We start from the raw sequence: 14,782 nt of genomic DNA, 5'->3' as shown, positions 1-14,782 counted from the left end.
TCTTCTGTATCTCTCTTCTTTCACTGAACACAATGCTTTTTTTCTAATTTAAACTTTTAATTTTTAAATTGGAAATTGACAAATTATAGTTATATATATTTATGGGATACAAAGTGACATTATGATATATGGGTATAATGTGAAATAATTAAATCAAGCTAATTAACATAACCTTCACCTCAAATATTTTGTGTGTATGTGTGGTAAGCACTTTTGAAATTTACTATCTTAGAATTTTGAAACATACCATACATTATTTATTCTATTCTCTATGCTGTGCTACCTCCAAGAAAAAAGCTTAGGAGACAATGTGTTGTGGTTTGGTCCCTCCAAACTCCTGTGTGTTAATGCAAGAATATTTAGAGGTGAAACGACTGGATTGTGAGAGCCGTAACCTAATCAGTCCAACCTAGTTTGAAAGGACTGTTTGGGTGATAACTAAAGGCAGGTAAGGTGTGACTAAAGGAGGTGGGTCATTGATGACATGCCTTTGGGGTTTATATATATATATATTTTTTAAGAGAGAGTGAGAGAGGAGAGAGAGAGAGAGTGAGAGAGGAGAGAGAGAGAGAGAGAGAGAGAGAGAGAGAGAGAGAGGGAATTTTTTTAATATTTATTTTTTAGTTTTCGGCGGACACAACATCTTTGTTGGTATGTGGTGCTGAGGATCGAACCTGGGCCGCACGCATGCCAGGCAAGCGCGCTACCGCTTGAGCCACATCCCCAGCCCTGGGGTTTATATTTTATCCCTGATACTGCTTTCTGCTTCTCTGCTGCCATATGCTGAGCAGCCTTCCTGCACCATGCCCTTACACCATGATGTTCTGCCTCACCTGGGGCCCAAAGCAATGGAATTTGCCCATCATGGACTGAATCTCAGATACTGTGATTCAAAATAAGCTTTTCCTCCTCTAAGTTGTTGTCAGGTATTTTGGTCACAGCAACACAAAGCTTTTGTATATATCTCCTGTCTGATATAATGCATTCAAGATTCGTTCATGTTGCCATATCCGTACTTTGTCCCTTTATCCCACTGCCTTGGACATACCACATTTTCCCATTTACCAGTAGATGAATATGTGGGTTGTTCCGAGTTTGAGGCCATCACAGAAAACAACAACAACACTCTAAACATTCACACTCAGGTCTCTGGGTGGTGGACATATATGTTTTTATTTTTCTTGGCTTCATAGCCAGAAATGAGGTCACTGAGTCACACAATATGCATATGTTTAACTGCATAAGAAACTGCAAAATTGTTTTCCAAAATACTATGACTGTGCTCTCCAGCATCACTGTCTCATCTTTTCTAAGTTTCTAGTAGGTGTGTAGTAGTATTTCATTGTGGTTTTAATTTTCATTTCCTTAGTGAATAATAAAATTGAGCCTCTGTTTATGGGCTTATGGATATCACATCTGTTCTCCAACAAGGTTTCTGTTCAAATCCTTTGCCCAGTTTTAATTGGCTTGTTTGTCTTATTATTGAGTTGGAAGAGTTCTTTATCTATTCTGTATACAAGTTCTTTATCAGTTATGTATTTTGCAAATAGTTTCTCCCAATCTGTGGTTTGTCTTTTCATTTTCTTACTAGCCTTTTTTGAGCAGAAGTTTTTAATTTTGGTGGGAGCTGATATATCAGTTTTTTTCTTTTATGGCTTATGCTTTTCAGCTCATCTAAAAAATCCTTACCTAAACAATATCACAAGATTTTCTGTAAGCACTGCTTTAAATTGTGTCTCACCAATTTTGATGCTCTGTGTTTTTATTTTAATTTCATTAAAATATCTCTCATTATCCTCCTGGTTTCTTTTTTGAAAACCATAAATTATTTAAAAGTGTGTTGTTTGGTTTCTAAATATTTGAAGATTTTTTCAGGTATCTTTCTGTTACTGATTTATTATTTAATTTCATTAGGATGATAGAATGTATATTATTTTTAATGTGTTTTTTTTTTATATCTTTATTTTATTTGTATGTGGTGCTGAGACTCGAACCCAGTGCCTCACGCATGCTAGGCGAGCGCGCTACCACTTGAGCCACATCCCCAGCCCCGTGTTTTTTTTTTTTTTAAAGAGAGAGAGAGAGAGGAGAGAGAGAGAGAGAGAGAGAATTTTTAATGTTTTATTGTTTAGTTCTCGGCGGACACAACATCTTTGTTGGTATGTGGTGCTGAGGATCGAACCCGGGCCGCACGCATGCCAGGCGAGCGCGCTACCTCTTGAGCCACATCCCCAGCCCTATTTTTAATGTGTTAAAATTTGATTTGTGGAGCAGAATGTGGTCTATCTTGGTAAAGTTCCTCGTGTACTTGAAAAGAATGTAAATTTTGCTGTTGTTGGGTGGAGCATCCTATAAATGTCAATAGGATCATGTTGGCTAATGGTATTGTACAAGTGTCCCACATAAGGCCTGATTTTTTTTTTTTCTTTTTCTCTTCTCCCTACATCCTGTCCCCAACTCCTGGGTCCTGGGGATAGAACCCCAGGCCAAACGCACACTAGCAAGCACTCTACTACTGACTTACACTCGCAACCTCCTGATGCATTTTATGTGCTTATTCTGTGTGATTTTGAGAAGTGGATTTGTCCATTTCTTTCCCTTGTTCTATCAGTCTGAATCCTGAGACTCTGTTCTCCAGGGCACACCCATTGAGAATTGTTAAATCTCCTTGATGAACTGACCCCTTTATGTAAAGTCCTTTACTCCCGGGACTATTCTGAGCTCCGAAGACCACTTCGGCTGAAATTAATATAGGCACTTGAGGTTTGTTTTCTTTTCTTTTCTTTTCTTTTGGGGGTGGGGTGGGAGTGGGGTACCAGGGATTAAACCCAGGGGCACTAAACCTATGAGCTACATCCCCAGCCCTTTTAAAAAATATTTTATTAGAGACAGGGTCTCACTGAGTTGTGTAGGGCCTTGCTAAGTTGCTGAGGCTGGCTTTGAACTGGCGATCCTCCTCCTGCCTCAGCCTCCCAAGTCATTGGGATTACAGGCATGCCCTGCCGTGCCCAGCTTCGAGCTTTCTTTTGATTAGTGTTTGCATGACATGTTCCTCCCACCCCCTTTCCTTTTCTTTTAGCCTGCCTAGATCTTTGAATTTAAGGTGAGTTTGTCATAGGCTGGGTTACAGCTCCATCCTGTTTTCAACGCCCAGCCTGCCTCTTCTGTGGCGGGACATTCTCTGCGCTTTTGCTCGCCCCCTAGTGGTAAGTGATGTTGCTGTTACTCCCTGTCAAGTGGGCGATGGAGGCAGTTTGCATCGCGTGTGGGTCGTGTTTGGGTTGGTGGGGTGTTGCGTGGTTCTCCTAGTCCCAGTTCTGCGGAGTGTATGTTCTGGGTCTCGGAAGTTGGGATATTCACAGCTTGCCTACCCCTGTCGCTGGTGCCCTCCACCTCTGATAGATCTGACAAGAATTTTCCTGCCACTTCCACAGGGTGGTGTATAGTGTCACGTCCGCCCCAGAAGCCGTGGGTCTTTGTTTCTGCCTCTCTTCCTGCAGCCCTGGGGCCAGCCAGTGTGCTGTGGCTTTGCTTGAGAGCTCCGTGCTAGGGAAGCTGGTGGGGTGTGGAGTCTGTCCTCCTGCCCTGCAGCACTTCTTACCTCTTCTTCCCACCACCACAGGGGCTTGACTGTCTCCCAGGCTTTCTCCTTTACATTCAGTGAAAACCTATGCAAGAGAGTCCACTGGGGAGGCACACTCCTGCCCTCACATGCCCACCATGGCAAAACAGCAGGTCCTGCCAGTCATTCCTGGGAGGGGCTTGTCCCTCTGGAATTGAGTTCTCTAGTTGTCTGGATCTCAGCTCTCTGCCAGCTTTAAGAAATTATGGGTTTTGCAAATTATCTTATTGTTAAAATGGGAGTGACATTCTCCTGTGGCTTTCTACATCCTTAGAGGAAGCCAATGTGTGCCTTTCACTTTTAACATATTCATATAATCAAAGGAGTTTCCATACACTAGGTGTCCTTTGAGTGACCCTTAACACCCTCCAGGGCAATGTTCACAGCTTACAGTGTCTTATTTATTAGCTTTTCTCATTCCTCCATGTTGAGTCACATTTGCTTCTTCTGGTGTGGCTGGTGCTCACCAAGTCCTTACCAGGCTCCAGCATGGTTCCAAGTATGTTTGCTCATCTACGGTTGGAATCTTCCCCCAATACAAACACACACTTCTTTTTTTTTTTTCACCCACATCCAATCTAGCAGCTGATCATGGTAGACTCTATCTTCAACAGAACCAGTTCATTTCAAAACAAAAAATGAACTTACCATAGGACCCAGAAATTGCACTGTTGCACCGAGAGATAAACACTATTTTCCTGCAATTTATGAAACACTTATTTTCAGAGCAACTTTATTTGTAACAGCCCCAAATCAGAAAACACTTAGATGTCCTTCAAAAAAGTGAACGGTTAAACAAACTGTTGTGCATACCATAGACTACTTCTTAGCAGTGAAAACAAATGAACTGTTGATCCAAGTAACGAACATGCTGTATCCACAAAAGCCAGTTTCAAAGGGATGCATGCTGTATGATTCCATTTGTGTATCAATTGTGAGATGATGTAATTGTAGACAGAACAGGTAAGTGATTTTCAAGGGCAAAGGATGGGAGGGGAGGGCATGGTTTAAAGGATTAGTGCCAGGGAATTTTGTGGTCATGGTTCAAATGAAAACTGGATTGTTGTGAAGGCAACTCGAGGCTGCACAAAAGTGACCCTGTGCTCTTTGCCTGACACCAAGCAAGTGGTATCATTTCCAACTCCAATCGATTTTCTGCTTCTCAGACACCAACTGAATGTTCGATGATTTATCTCTATTCTGACTACTAGCTACCTAGAGTTCATGTATGCCCCCCAAGACTGCTCCCATTTCAGAAGTCAGTCACAAGTAGTACCATGCACACAGATCACCTCTGCTTCTTCCAGGCTAACTACAAATTTGGAGGTTCCCATGATCCCTGTTCCTCAGATTTGATTATTGACCAGATTGTTCACAGAATTCAAGAAAACATTTAACTTGTTATCACTGGCTTGTTATAAAGGGTACCAGGCAGAAGTAGCCAATGTAAGAGACGCAAAGGCAAGGAGGGGCTTCCTTGCCTACTCCAGCCACAACCCTTTCCAGCATCTCCATGTGGTCACCAATCCAGAAACACTCCAAAACCCATTGTTAGGGTATTTACAGAAATTCCTTTATGTAGGCTTGATTAATTAAAGCATTGGTCATTAGCTATTGAACTCATTTCCAGCTCCTCTCCCTCTGGGAGGCTGTAGAACTGGGCTGAAACCTCTAGCTCTAACCATTATGACTTAGTCTCCCTGGTGACCTGCCTGCCTCCTGATGCTATCTAGGGTTCTGCAATACCCACCATTGGCTTAAACTCAGAGGGTTTGAAAGGGGCTTGTGAAGAACTAAAGATACTTTTCTATCACTCAGGACATTTTAGGAGGGGGTTTTGGAGCTCTCTGCCAGGAACCAGGATAAAGACCAAATATATCCAGACATTTCTCTACTAACAAAGGGGGTTTCATCCTAATAAACTTACTGTAAATAAAAAAGTTATTAAGTTGAAAATGTGTGTATTATCCTACCTACTGAATATCCTTGCCTAGCCACAGAGTGCTCCGTAGAGGATCAATCTTATCCTCTCAGGATCCGGTGGCTGACTGAGCTGTGGTTTGCTGCCATTGTCCAGCATCATAAGACTATCAGGCTGCAGATCAATAGCTCAGGAAAAGATCAAAATTCCAAATCCAAAGTATGGTTTGTATTCCATGCTTATCACCTTTGCACTACCAGTTGAAAAATAATAAGTTCAACCATCTTGGGGACCATCTGTATTTCCCATTATACATACAACTTTAAATTTCCTGCAGCTACACCCAAACAACACACACAAATCAGTGCATATACAACTGATGAATCTGAATAAACTCTGTGGATTATGCCAATGTTGATTCTGTGGTTTTGCTGTTGTACTGTGGTTGTAGGAATGTTGGCATGAGCCAGCAAGTGGGACTTCTCTGTACATTCCTTTGCAAACTTTCATGAAGCTATAATTACTTCAAAGTAAGAAATTTAAAACATGTTTAATGAGGCAGGCACAGTGGCACATAATCCCAGCCAATTTGGAGGCTAAGGCAGAAGGATTGCAAATTCAAGGCCAGCCTCAGCAATTCAACAAGGCCCTAAGCAACTTAGTGAGACTCTCACACATGTAAAAAAAAGTGTAACCAGAATACAAAGCCTGTCCTGTTACAAGCCTGTCCCTTGCCTCTTGTCTCTTGTCTAAAGTATTGCAACAGATTCTCAGTGGGTCTTTCTGTTTTCACAATCTATTCTCAAGAGAGCAGATTTTAAAAATGTAAGACAGAGTTTTTCATTTGCAGAAATAACTAAAAACCAATCAAATGAGAAACATAAAACCTATTTATTCAGAAATTGCCATAAGGGACTTGACCACCAGAGCTTGCATTTTGACAGCGACTGGCAGACAAACAGAAGGGTGGGAAATCTTACAGTGGAAAAACAGGACGGTTTCAGGTGTAAAGGAGGCTGTTGGCATCGGGAAGCTGAAGAGGGTAATTATGAGTGGTACCTTATGGGATTGGGGGTACAAATTTGGCTTTCTCTGGTTCGTCCTAACTTGGAATTAGGGACAAACATTAGGGAAGCTGCCAGTTATTAATAAAGTCCTTACTATTTGGGACTATATGCTACAGAAGTTTTTTTGCTCCCTAGATTATTGCCAGAGACAGCATCTGGCTTCCTCTGTGAGTCTGACTTATAGCATCCTGGATTCCTGGACTATTTATTGTAGATGAAGGGTTTGGTTTCCTAGGCAGGTGGTGGCAGGTTGTGGGTTCTGTTTTATATATTTTCCCTTCATATGTTCAGCCTCTCACATTCCTCTGCTCAGGACCCTCCAGTGAATCCCCATTGGACAGTCTTTATAATAGCCTACAAGGCCTCACATGAAGAGGGCCCCGTCCCCCCAACCCGAACCCTGGCCTCACCTGCCACTCTCCACCTTTTGCAGCTCTAACCACACTGGTCTCCTGGCTGTTCTGGAACATGCCAGGCCCTCTCCCAAGACTCTTATGGCCTCCTAACATACTGTGTGAGCTTTCTTATCTTTAATGTTTATTGTTTATGTCTAGTTCTCCCAACTAGAATGTAAAGTCCCCAGAGTAGTTGTTTAGATTGAGTGTGTTCACTGCTACAGAACTACCACCTAGATCATTGCCTTGTCTGGCACAGAGTGAGTACCTAACCCCTAACCCTTCTTTTTTTTGTTTTGTTTTGTTTTTCAGTGCTGGGGATTGAACCCAGGGCTTTGAACATGCTAGGCAAGTGCTCTGCTACTGAGTTACAGCCCCAGCCCAATAATTTTTTTGGGTGGACTATTTACTGTAGATGAAGGGTTTGGGTGGGGTATACCAGGGATTAAACTCAGGGCACTTGACCACTGAGCCACATCTCCAGCCCTTTTTTGTGTTTATTTAGAGAAAGGGTCTCACTGAGTTGCTTAGCGCCTTGCTTTTGCTTAGGCTGGCTTTGAACTCACCATCCTCCTGCCTCAGGCTCCTGAGCTGTTGGGATTACAGGTGTGCACCACCATACCTGGGCCAATAAATTTTTTAAACAAACAAATGAATTAATATGTGATAATATGTGCTAAAATATGTTTAATAACATCACTATATTTTAATTGGATGCTTAGAGTATGTCAAGCAATGTGCTAAGTGCTTTTTACCTAGTATCCCACTTTTAATCTTTATAGCTCTCTGGGCTATACCATTAGGATCACTTATTTTTCGGAAGCAGTAACTCCCCAAGAGGCTTGAGCTTTTCAGAGGCCTAAATGTTAAAAACCTGAAAAACCTTGGCTCCAAAGTTTAAAAACTACAGAATAATTAAAATTAATAAAAGTTTAATTGAATTTACATAAAGTATAAAACGTCTATAAATTATCTATTGCTAATGTATGTCATTAATTCTATGTCATCTTCTTTAATTATTAAGTGTAGTGTTCATAACAATTTCATCATACTTGAAAAGAATTTGTAGATTAGGTAGTTTTTAACTCTTGTCAGCACATCAAGAATGCCAATAAGGGGGGGGCTGGGGTTGTGACTCAGTGGTAGAGCACTTGCCTGGCACATGAGGCACTGGGTTCAATCCTCAGCACCACATATAAATAAAATAAAGGTCCATCAACAACATACACACAAACACAAACACACACACACACACACACACACACACATATATATATATATTTTTTTAAGAATGCAGGGCTGGGGTTGTGGCTCAGTGGTAGGCTTGCCTAGTATGCACAAGGCACTGGGTTTGATCCTTAGCACCACATAAATGTAAAATGAAGATATTGCATCCATCTAAAACTAAGAAATAAATATTTTAAAAAAGAATGCAAACAAGTGGTCATGGAGGGCTGAGAAATGGTGGATAATTGTACTGTAAGTGAATTACACTCGGTCAAATAATTCCCAAGGAAAACTTACAAAATCACTTTGTATTATTTTATAAAACTGAGTTATATTTAATATAGATATGCTGTGCATTTTAATGTTTGAGAAGCTGTGGGAAGGAACTTCCAAAAGTAATAGCACCTCATCCTAGGAAAGTCTTAAAGTGCTCTTTGATGTAATTAGCTTCATCGTAATGATTAAGGGAGGATCTGCAGTTTCCAGGTCATGCTAGTTCACTGACCCCCAATTTCTCCTAGTCAAAACCCCAACTTCCTTCCCTATTATCCCCCCAAGCCTTCCTGGGCCCAGGTACAACAGGGATGTTTGTGTTTGTGGTCAGGCAAGGTGAATATCCCCTAGCTCCCCTTTTCCTTTTCACTCCACTGGCCCTCAGGACCCTTCCTGACCCTTGAAAGCTACATCTAGAAAGCTATGCACCACACTACCACAAGATGGCGCCACAACTTCAGGCTGGGCCTTGGTGAGTTCTAACAGGAGACAGACCTGGGAGCTTAAGGCTGCCTGGGAGACCTTTGGGTGCCCCTCCCCAGGCTTCTTCTTTTCAGGGGTGACTCTGGCTGATCCAGGGTGACTTTCAAGGTTTGTTTTACTGCTGTGGCAGGCCTCACAGTTTGAATGCCCATAGGGTCCAGAAGCCAGCAGGGAGCCTCAGGCCTCCTTTGGGGCAGGTTTCTCTCATCCTAAGCTCTAAGGCCAAAGTTGGGAAGGAGTATGAATGGGACCAGAGTCCTATGGCCCCCAAACAACTCAAGAGCACCTTGCCATCTTTCCCCACTCACCAGCCCAGCCTTCCTCTCCAGCTCCATCTCTATTACAACTTTCTCCTGAGGTTCTGCTTTTCTCTTGCTCTGGGTCTCTCTGCTCTCACTCTGTCTCTGCCTCTCTTCCGTCTCCTACTCCCTGGCTCTGCCCTGGCTCCCTGTCATTTTGTCTTTTCTCATTTACTCCCCCATTTACTCTCTCTCTCCTTTCTCTTTTTTTCCCTCTCTCCTTCCTTCTTTCTGTCCCTCCCTCCTTCTGTCTTTTGCAAATATCCAAGACTTCTTCATCATAATCAGCAAGTTAATTTTAAAAACCAGTTGATAGTGCCCATTAAATTTCAGATGGAAATCTAGCAAAAGCAGCTGGAGTCCCAGCTCCCTGCAGAGGCATCAGGCACTGGTGGACAAGCCCTCAGGGCTTGGAAGAGTGTCATCTTCAACCTCCCTCTCTCCTCTCTTCCACCCACCTCTTTCCTGGGTGGGGTAGGATTTGGGGCTGCATGAGTAGGGTCCCACCCAGCCCCATAGGGTGGAGTCAGACTTGGTAGAGCAATTGGAAGCCCCAGGATCTTGAGACCCTTTTTATTCTAAGTCAATCCCGCCTCCCCATGGCCCTTCCCAGGGGCCATAAGACAGCTCAGGAACCAGCTACAAATCCCTCTGGGAAGAGTGTCTCTGGGCTTGCTGGGCCTCCATCTTCTGATCTGTGACGTGAACTAGTAGAATGATACTCTTCTGCTTCTTTCCTGTTCTGTTCCCTCAAGTTCTCCCAGACTATCACCCACCCCAGCCTCATGGCCTCAATTAACACCAACTGCCTTCTCACCAGTCTTGATGATTTTGGCCTTTGATCATTACTAAAAGATTTGCTGTCCTGGCTGGGCTTCTCTTGGCACAGGATAAGAATCAAGAGCCACCTAGAAAGAGCCAGACATTGGCTCCTCCCAGCATCCACTCTCCAATAAATAAATTTCCTCAGTCCCCTCATCCCTCTCACTTCATGGATTTTGGCTGGGAGGATCTACAGAGGGGCTGACCCAGGTTGGGCCCTGTCAGCAACCAACAACTAAGATTTTGCCATTAGCATTTTGTCCCCTTGAAACTGTTTCGATTAATAAACATCCCAGAGCCTGGGAAATACGACTGAACTACAAAGATTTTCCATCTGCACTCAGATATTACCCACCCCCATATTTCCTCCCTTCTTTCTCCAAGACAGGGTGTCACTCCTTTGTCCCTTCCCCAGGGCTCAGAAACCAGTTCCTTCTCTTCCTCTAGAAAGTCACTGTCTTCTCTTTTCTTTCCTCCCGCTCCTCTCCCAAGAGGCTGGCTCTTTCCTCTCACTCAGCAATGCCCCACACTCCATCCACCTGACAATGCCTCCCTCCACACTTGCCAATGTCATGAGAAAAGATGAGGCATTTTAAAGATCAAAAAGAAGGGCTGGGGATATAGCTTAGTTGGTAGAGTGCTTCCCTCACATATACATGGCCCTGGGTTCAAGCGCCAGCACCACAAAAAGAAAAACAACAACAAAAAAAAAAATCAGAAAGAACAGGCAAAGTTTCCGCCATTTATAGGTACTATGACTACACACCAAAGTTGAAATACTAGAAATAAAATTTTAAAATTGTAAGTTATGGGGCTGGGGCTCTAGCTCAGTGGTAAAGTGCTTGCCTTCCGTGTGTGAGGCACTGGGTTCAATAAAAATAAATAAAGATACTGTGTATTCATCTACAGCTAATAAATATTTAAAAAATAGTTAAGTTACTAAGATACAAAATTACTTTGGAATCGTCAATTGCATTTTGATCAGATAATACACTGGAAGAAAAGACCTAATAGATAGCTGCATCAGAAAAGATAAAGTATCTAGGAATAAACTTAATAAGTAATGTTCAAAACCAATAAAAACAGCATTTTAAAATTTCCAAAGGACACAAAAGAAGAAATAAAACCACATCATGTTCATGAATAGGAAAACTTAATGTCATAAAGATTACAATTTTCTGAGTTATTCTACAATTTCATGTGATCCCAATAAACATGTCAACATTTTTTTTTTTAAACTAGACTAGGGCACTGGGGTTGTGGCTCAGTGGTAAAGCGCTTGCCTGGTAAGGCACTGGGTTCGATCCTTAGCACCACATAAAAATAAATAACTAAAAATAAAGATGTTGCATCTATCTATAATCAAAAAAAAATCTAGCCTGAGCAGTTCTGAATTTCATTTAAAAGGCAGGAAGAACTTAAAAGCATTAAAAATAATTAATCCTACAAAAAGTAGTCCTAAAACATGGATAAACAGGGCTGGGGTTGTGGCTCAGTGGTAGAGCACTCACCTAGCACATGCGGGGCCCTGGGTTCGATCCTCAGCACCACATATAAATAATGGTACTGTGTCCAACTACAACTAAAAAAAGTTTAAAAATAAAAAAAAGAGAACATGGATAAACATTAGCCTAATGGAACAGACAGAAACCCTAGCCATAGTAGTCCCATAAACAGAAATACATGGTGCTAAAAAAAGAAAATGTATGTCCAGCAGGTTTTGGTGGCACACACCTGTAATCCCAGCAGCTTGGGAAGCTAATGCAGGAGGATCAAAAGTTCAAAGCCAGCCTCAACAACTTAGGAAGGTTCTAAGCAACTCAGCAAAACCCTGTCGCTTAATAAAATACAAAAAAGGACTAGGGATGTGACTCAGTGGTTAAGTGCCCCGAGTTCAATCCCCAGTACCAAAAAAAAAAAAAAAAAAAGAAAAATGTAGACCCAAATTTTATACTTTGTGTTCATTTAAGTTCTAAATGGGTCAAAAAAGATAAAGAATGAAAATACACATAATTTGGGCTGGGATTGTGGCTCTTTGGTCGAGTACTTGCCTAGCACCGGCGGGACCCAGGTTCGATCCTCAGCACTACATTAAAAAAATAAAGGCATTGTGTTGTGTCCATCTACACCTAAAAATAAATAACTTTCTTTTAAAAAAAAAGAAAGTACACATAATTCTTTAATGGTCTCAAAATGGAATTGCTGCCGGGTGCAGTGGCACATGCCTATAGTCCCAGAGGTTAGGGAGGCTGATGCAGGAGGATCATAAAGCCAGCCTCATCAAGACACTAAGCATCTCAGTGAGACCATGTCTTTAAATAAAATACAAAATAGGGCTGGGGATGTGGCTCAGTGATTGAGTGCCCCTGAGTTCAATCCCAGGTTACCCCCACCCCCCATTAGAATGACTTTTCTTCTTTCTTTTTTTTTTGCAGGCCTTTCAGATTGCTAGGCAAGTATTCTACCACTGAGCTATATCTTCAGGTAGGTCTTTTTCTTATGTCTTAATCGAGAGCCATTTTAATTTAAATTTAAATTACCCATTTAATTTCATGGAAATATACCATAAGCAAAGTCAAAATACAAACCAAAAATTGATTTAAAAAATTTACAACTTATATCAAAAACCACTTTTTTCAAGACTGGGGATATAGTTTAGTGGTAAGAGTGCTTGTCCAGCATGTAAGAGGCCCTGGGTTTGTGCTACAAAAAAGAGAAAAGAACCCCAACTGAAAAGTACTCAAATATCTATCAGTAGGTGAATGATGATGAAGAATGAATGTGCTTCTATCCATACAAGGGGATATTGCTTAACAATAACAAAGACCCAACTACAGACACACATAGTAACATGTATGATTCTCAAAACCATTACAGTGGCAGAAAGAAGCTAGACACAAAGAGTACATACTATATGGTTTCATTTATGACATTCTAGAAAGGCAAAAGGTAATCAATAGTTACAGAAAGCAGATCAGTGATCACCTGGGGCTGGGACTATCCAGGCCCTCAGGGACAAGGGGGAACTTTAGTGGATGGGAATGTTCTGTCTTTCTGTAGTGCATGGCAGTTACCCAGGTGTTCACATTTGTCAAAACACATCAAATGACACATTTTATTACATGTAAATTTTACCTTCTTTAAAAATAGTAAATATATGCTACATTTTTCTGGGACTGGAAAGCCAACTTTTTTTTTTTTTTTGGCACTGAGGATTGAACCCAGAAGCTACTGAGCAGCTATATCCCTATCCCTTTTTATTTTGCAACAGGGACTTAGTAAGTTCAAGAGCTAGCCTCAAACTTGGGATCCTCCTGTCTCAGGCTCTGCCAGCCCCCAACTGTTAAAATATAACAAATAATTGAACAATAAACAAAAAACTAAACCAAGACTCCATTTATTCACTTACCAGACTGCCCCCCTCCCCCTAAAAAAAATCCCAAAAGTTTACTAATACAGGGTTGACATGGTTATGAGAAAAAAAATACTCTCAATCACTTATGATGGGTATAATTCCTAATGAGGGGATTTTGGTAATATTTATTAAACTACAAATACTTTGACCCAGCAGTTTCATTTCTAGAATTTCATCCTACAGATAAACTCAACCATAGGTGAAACTACCTGTTAAAGGTTAGGGATTGCAACAATGTTCAAAGTAACACAAAGCAAGAATGATCCAATTGTCCCCAGATACAGGACAGGTTAAATAAATGACACATCCACATGGCGGAAACCTGTGTAACTACAAAAAAGAATCAAGAAAGTCTTTGTGTGCTAATATGAAAAGATTTTCAAGGGTAATGTTAGATGTACAAACAAGCATTGTGTTTGGTATGCTGCCATTTGTGTAAAAACAGCATCAACAAAAGCCCAGAGGGATGTCTGTTTGGATTTTCTTAGGTACTGTATGTATTCTAAAAACAAACTGCAGTGACCCAGCATGTAATCCCAGTCATTCTGGAAGCTGAAGCAGGAGGATCAAAAGTTTAAAGGCAGCCTCAGCAATTTAGTGAGGCCCTAAATAATGTAGTAAGACCTTATCTCTAAATAAAATACAAAAAAAAAAAAGGGCTGGGGATGTGTCTCAGTGGTTAAATACCTCTTGAGTTCAATCCCTAGTACCAAAAACCAACCATCCAACCAAACCAGGCTCAGGTGCACACTCCTGTAATCCCAATTATTCCCAAGGCTGAGGCAGGAGAATGGCTGAAAACAATTTAGCAAGACCCTGTCTCAGAATAAAAAATAAGCTGGGTGTAATGGTGCACGCCTATAATTCCAGCAGCTCAGGAGGCTGAGGCAGGGGGATCACAAATTCAAAGCCAGCCTCAGAAACTTAGCAAGGCTCTAGGTCATACAGGCAGACCTGTCTCAAAATTTAAAAAACATGAAAAGGACTGAGGATGTGGCTTAGTGGTTGAGCACCCTTGGGTTCAATTCCTGGTTAAAACAAAACAAAATAAAAATAATAATAAAAAACCCTGATAGAACCACCAAGAAACTAATAGCAGGGGAAATCCATATGAAAAAGGTGTGGGGAAGAGTATAGATGAGTTGTGTGTCAGGAACAATTCTTTTTTTTTTTTTTAAGAGAGAGAGAGAGAGAGGGATGACAGAAAGAATTTTAATATTTATTTTTAAATTTTCAGTGGACACAACATCTTTGTTTG

This window comes from Ictidomys tridecemlineatus, chromosome 5, assembly GCF_052094955.1.
Source record: "Ictidomys tridecemlineatus isolate mIctTri1 chromosome 5, mIctTri1.hap1, whole genome shotgun sequence".
NCBI classification, from domain to species: domain Eukaryota; kingdom Metazoa; phylum Chordata; class Mammalia; order Rodentia; family Sciuridae; genus Ictidomys; species Ictidomys tridecemlineatus.
Note: the sequence above shows the minus strand (reverse complement) of the source record.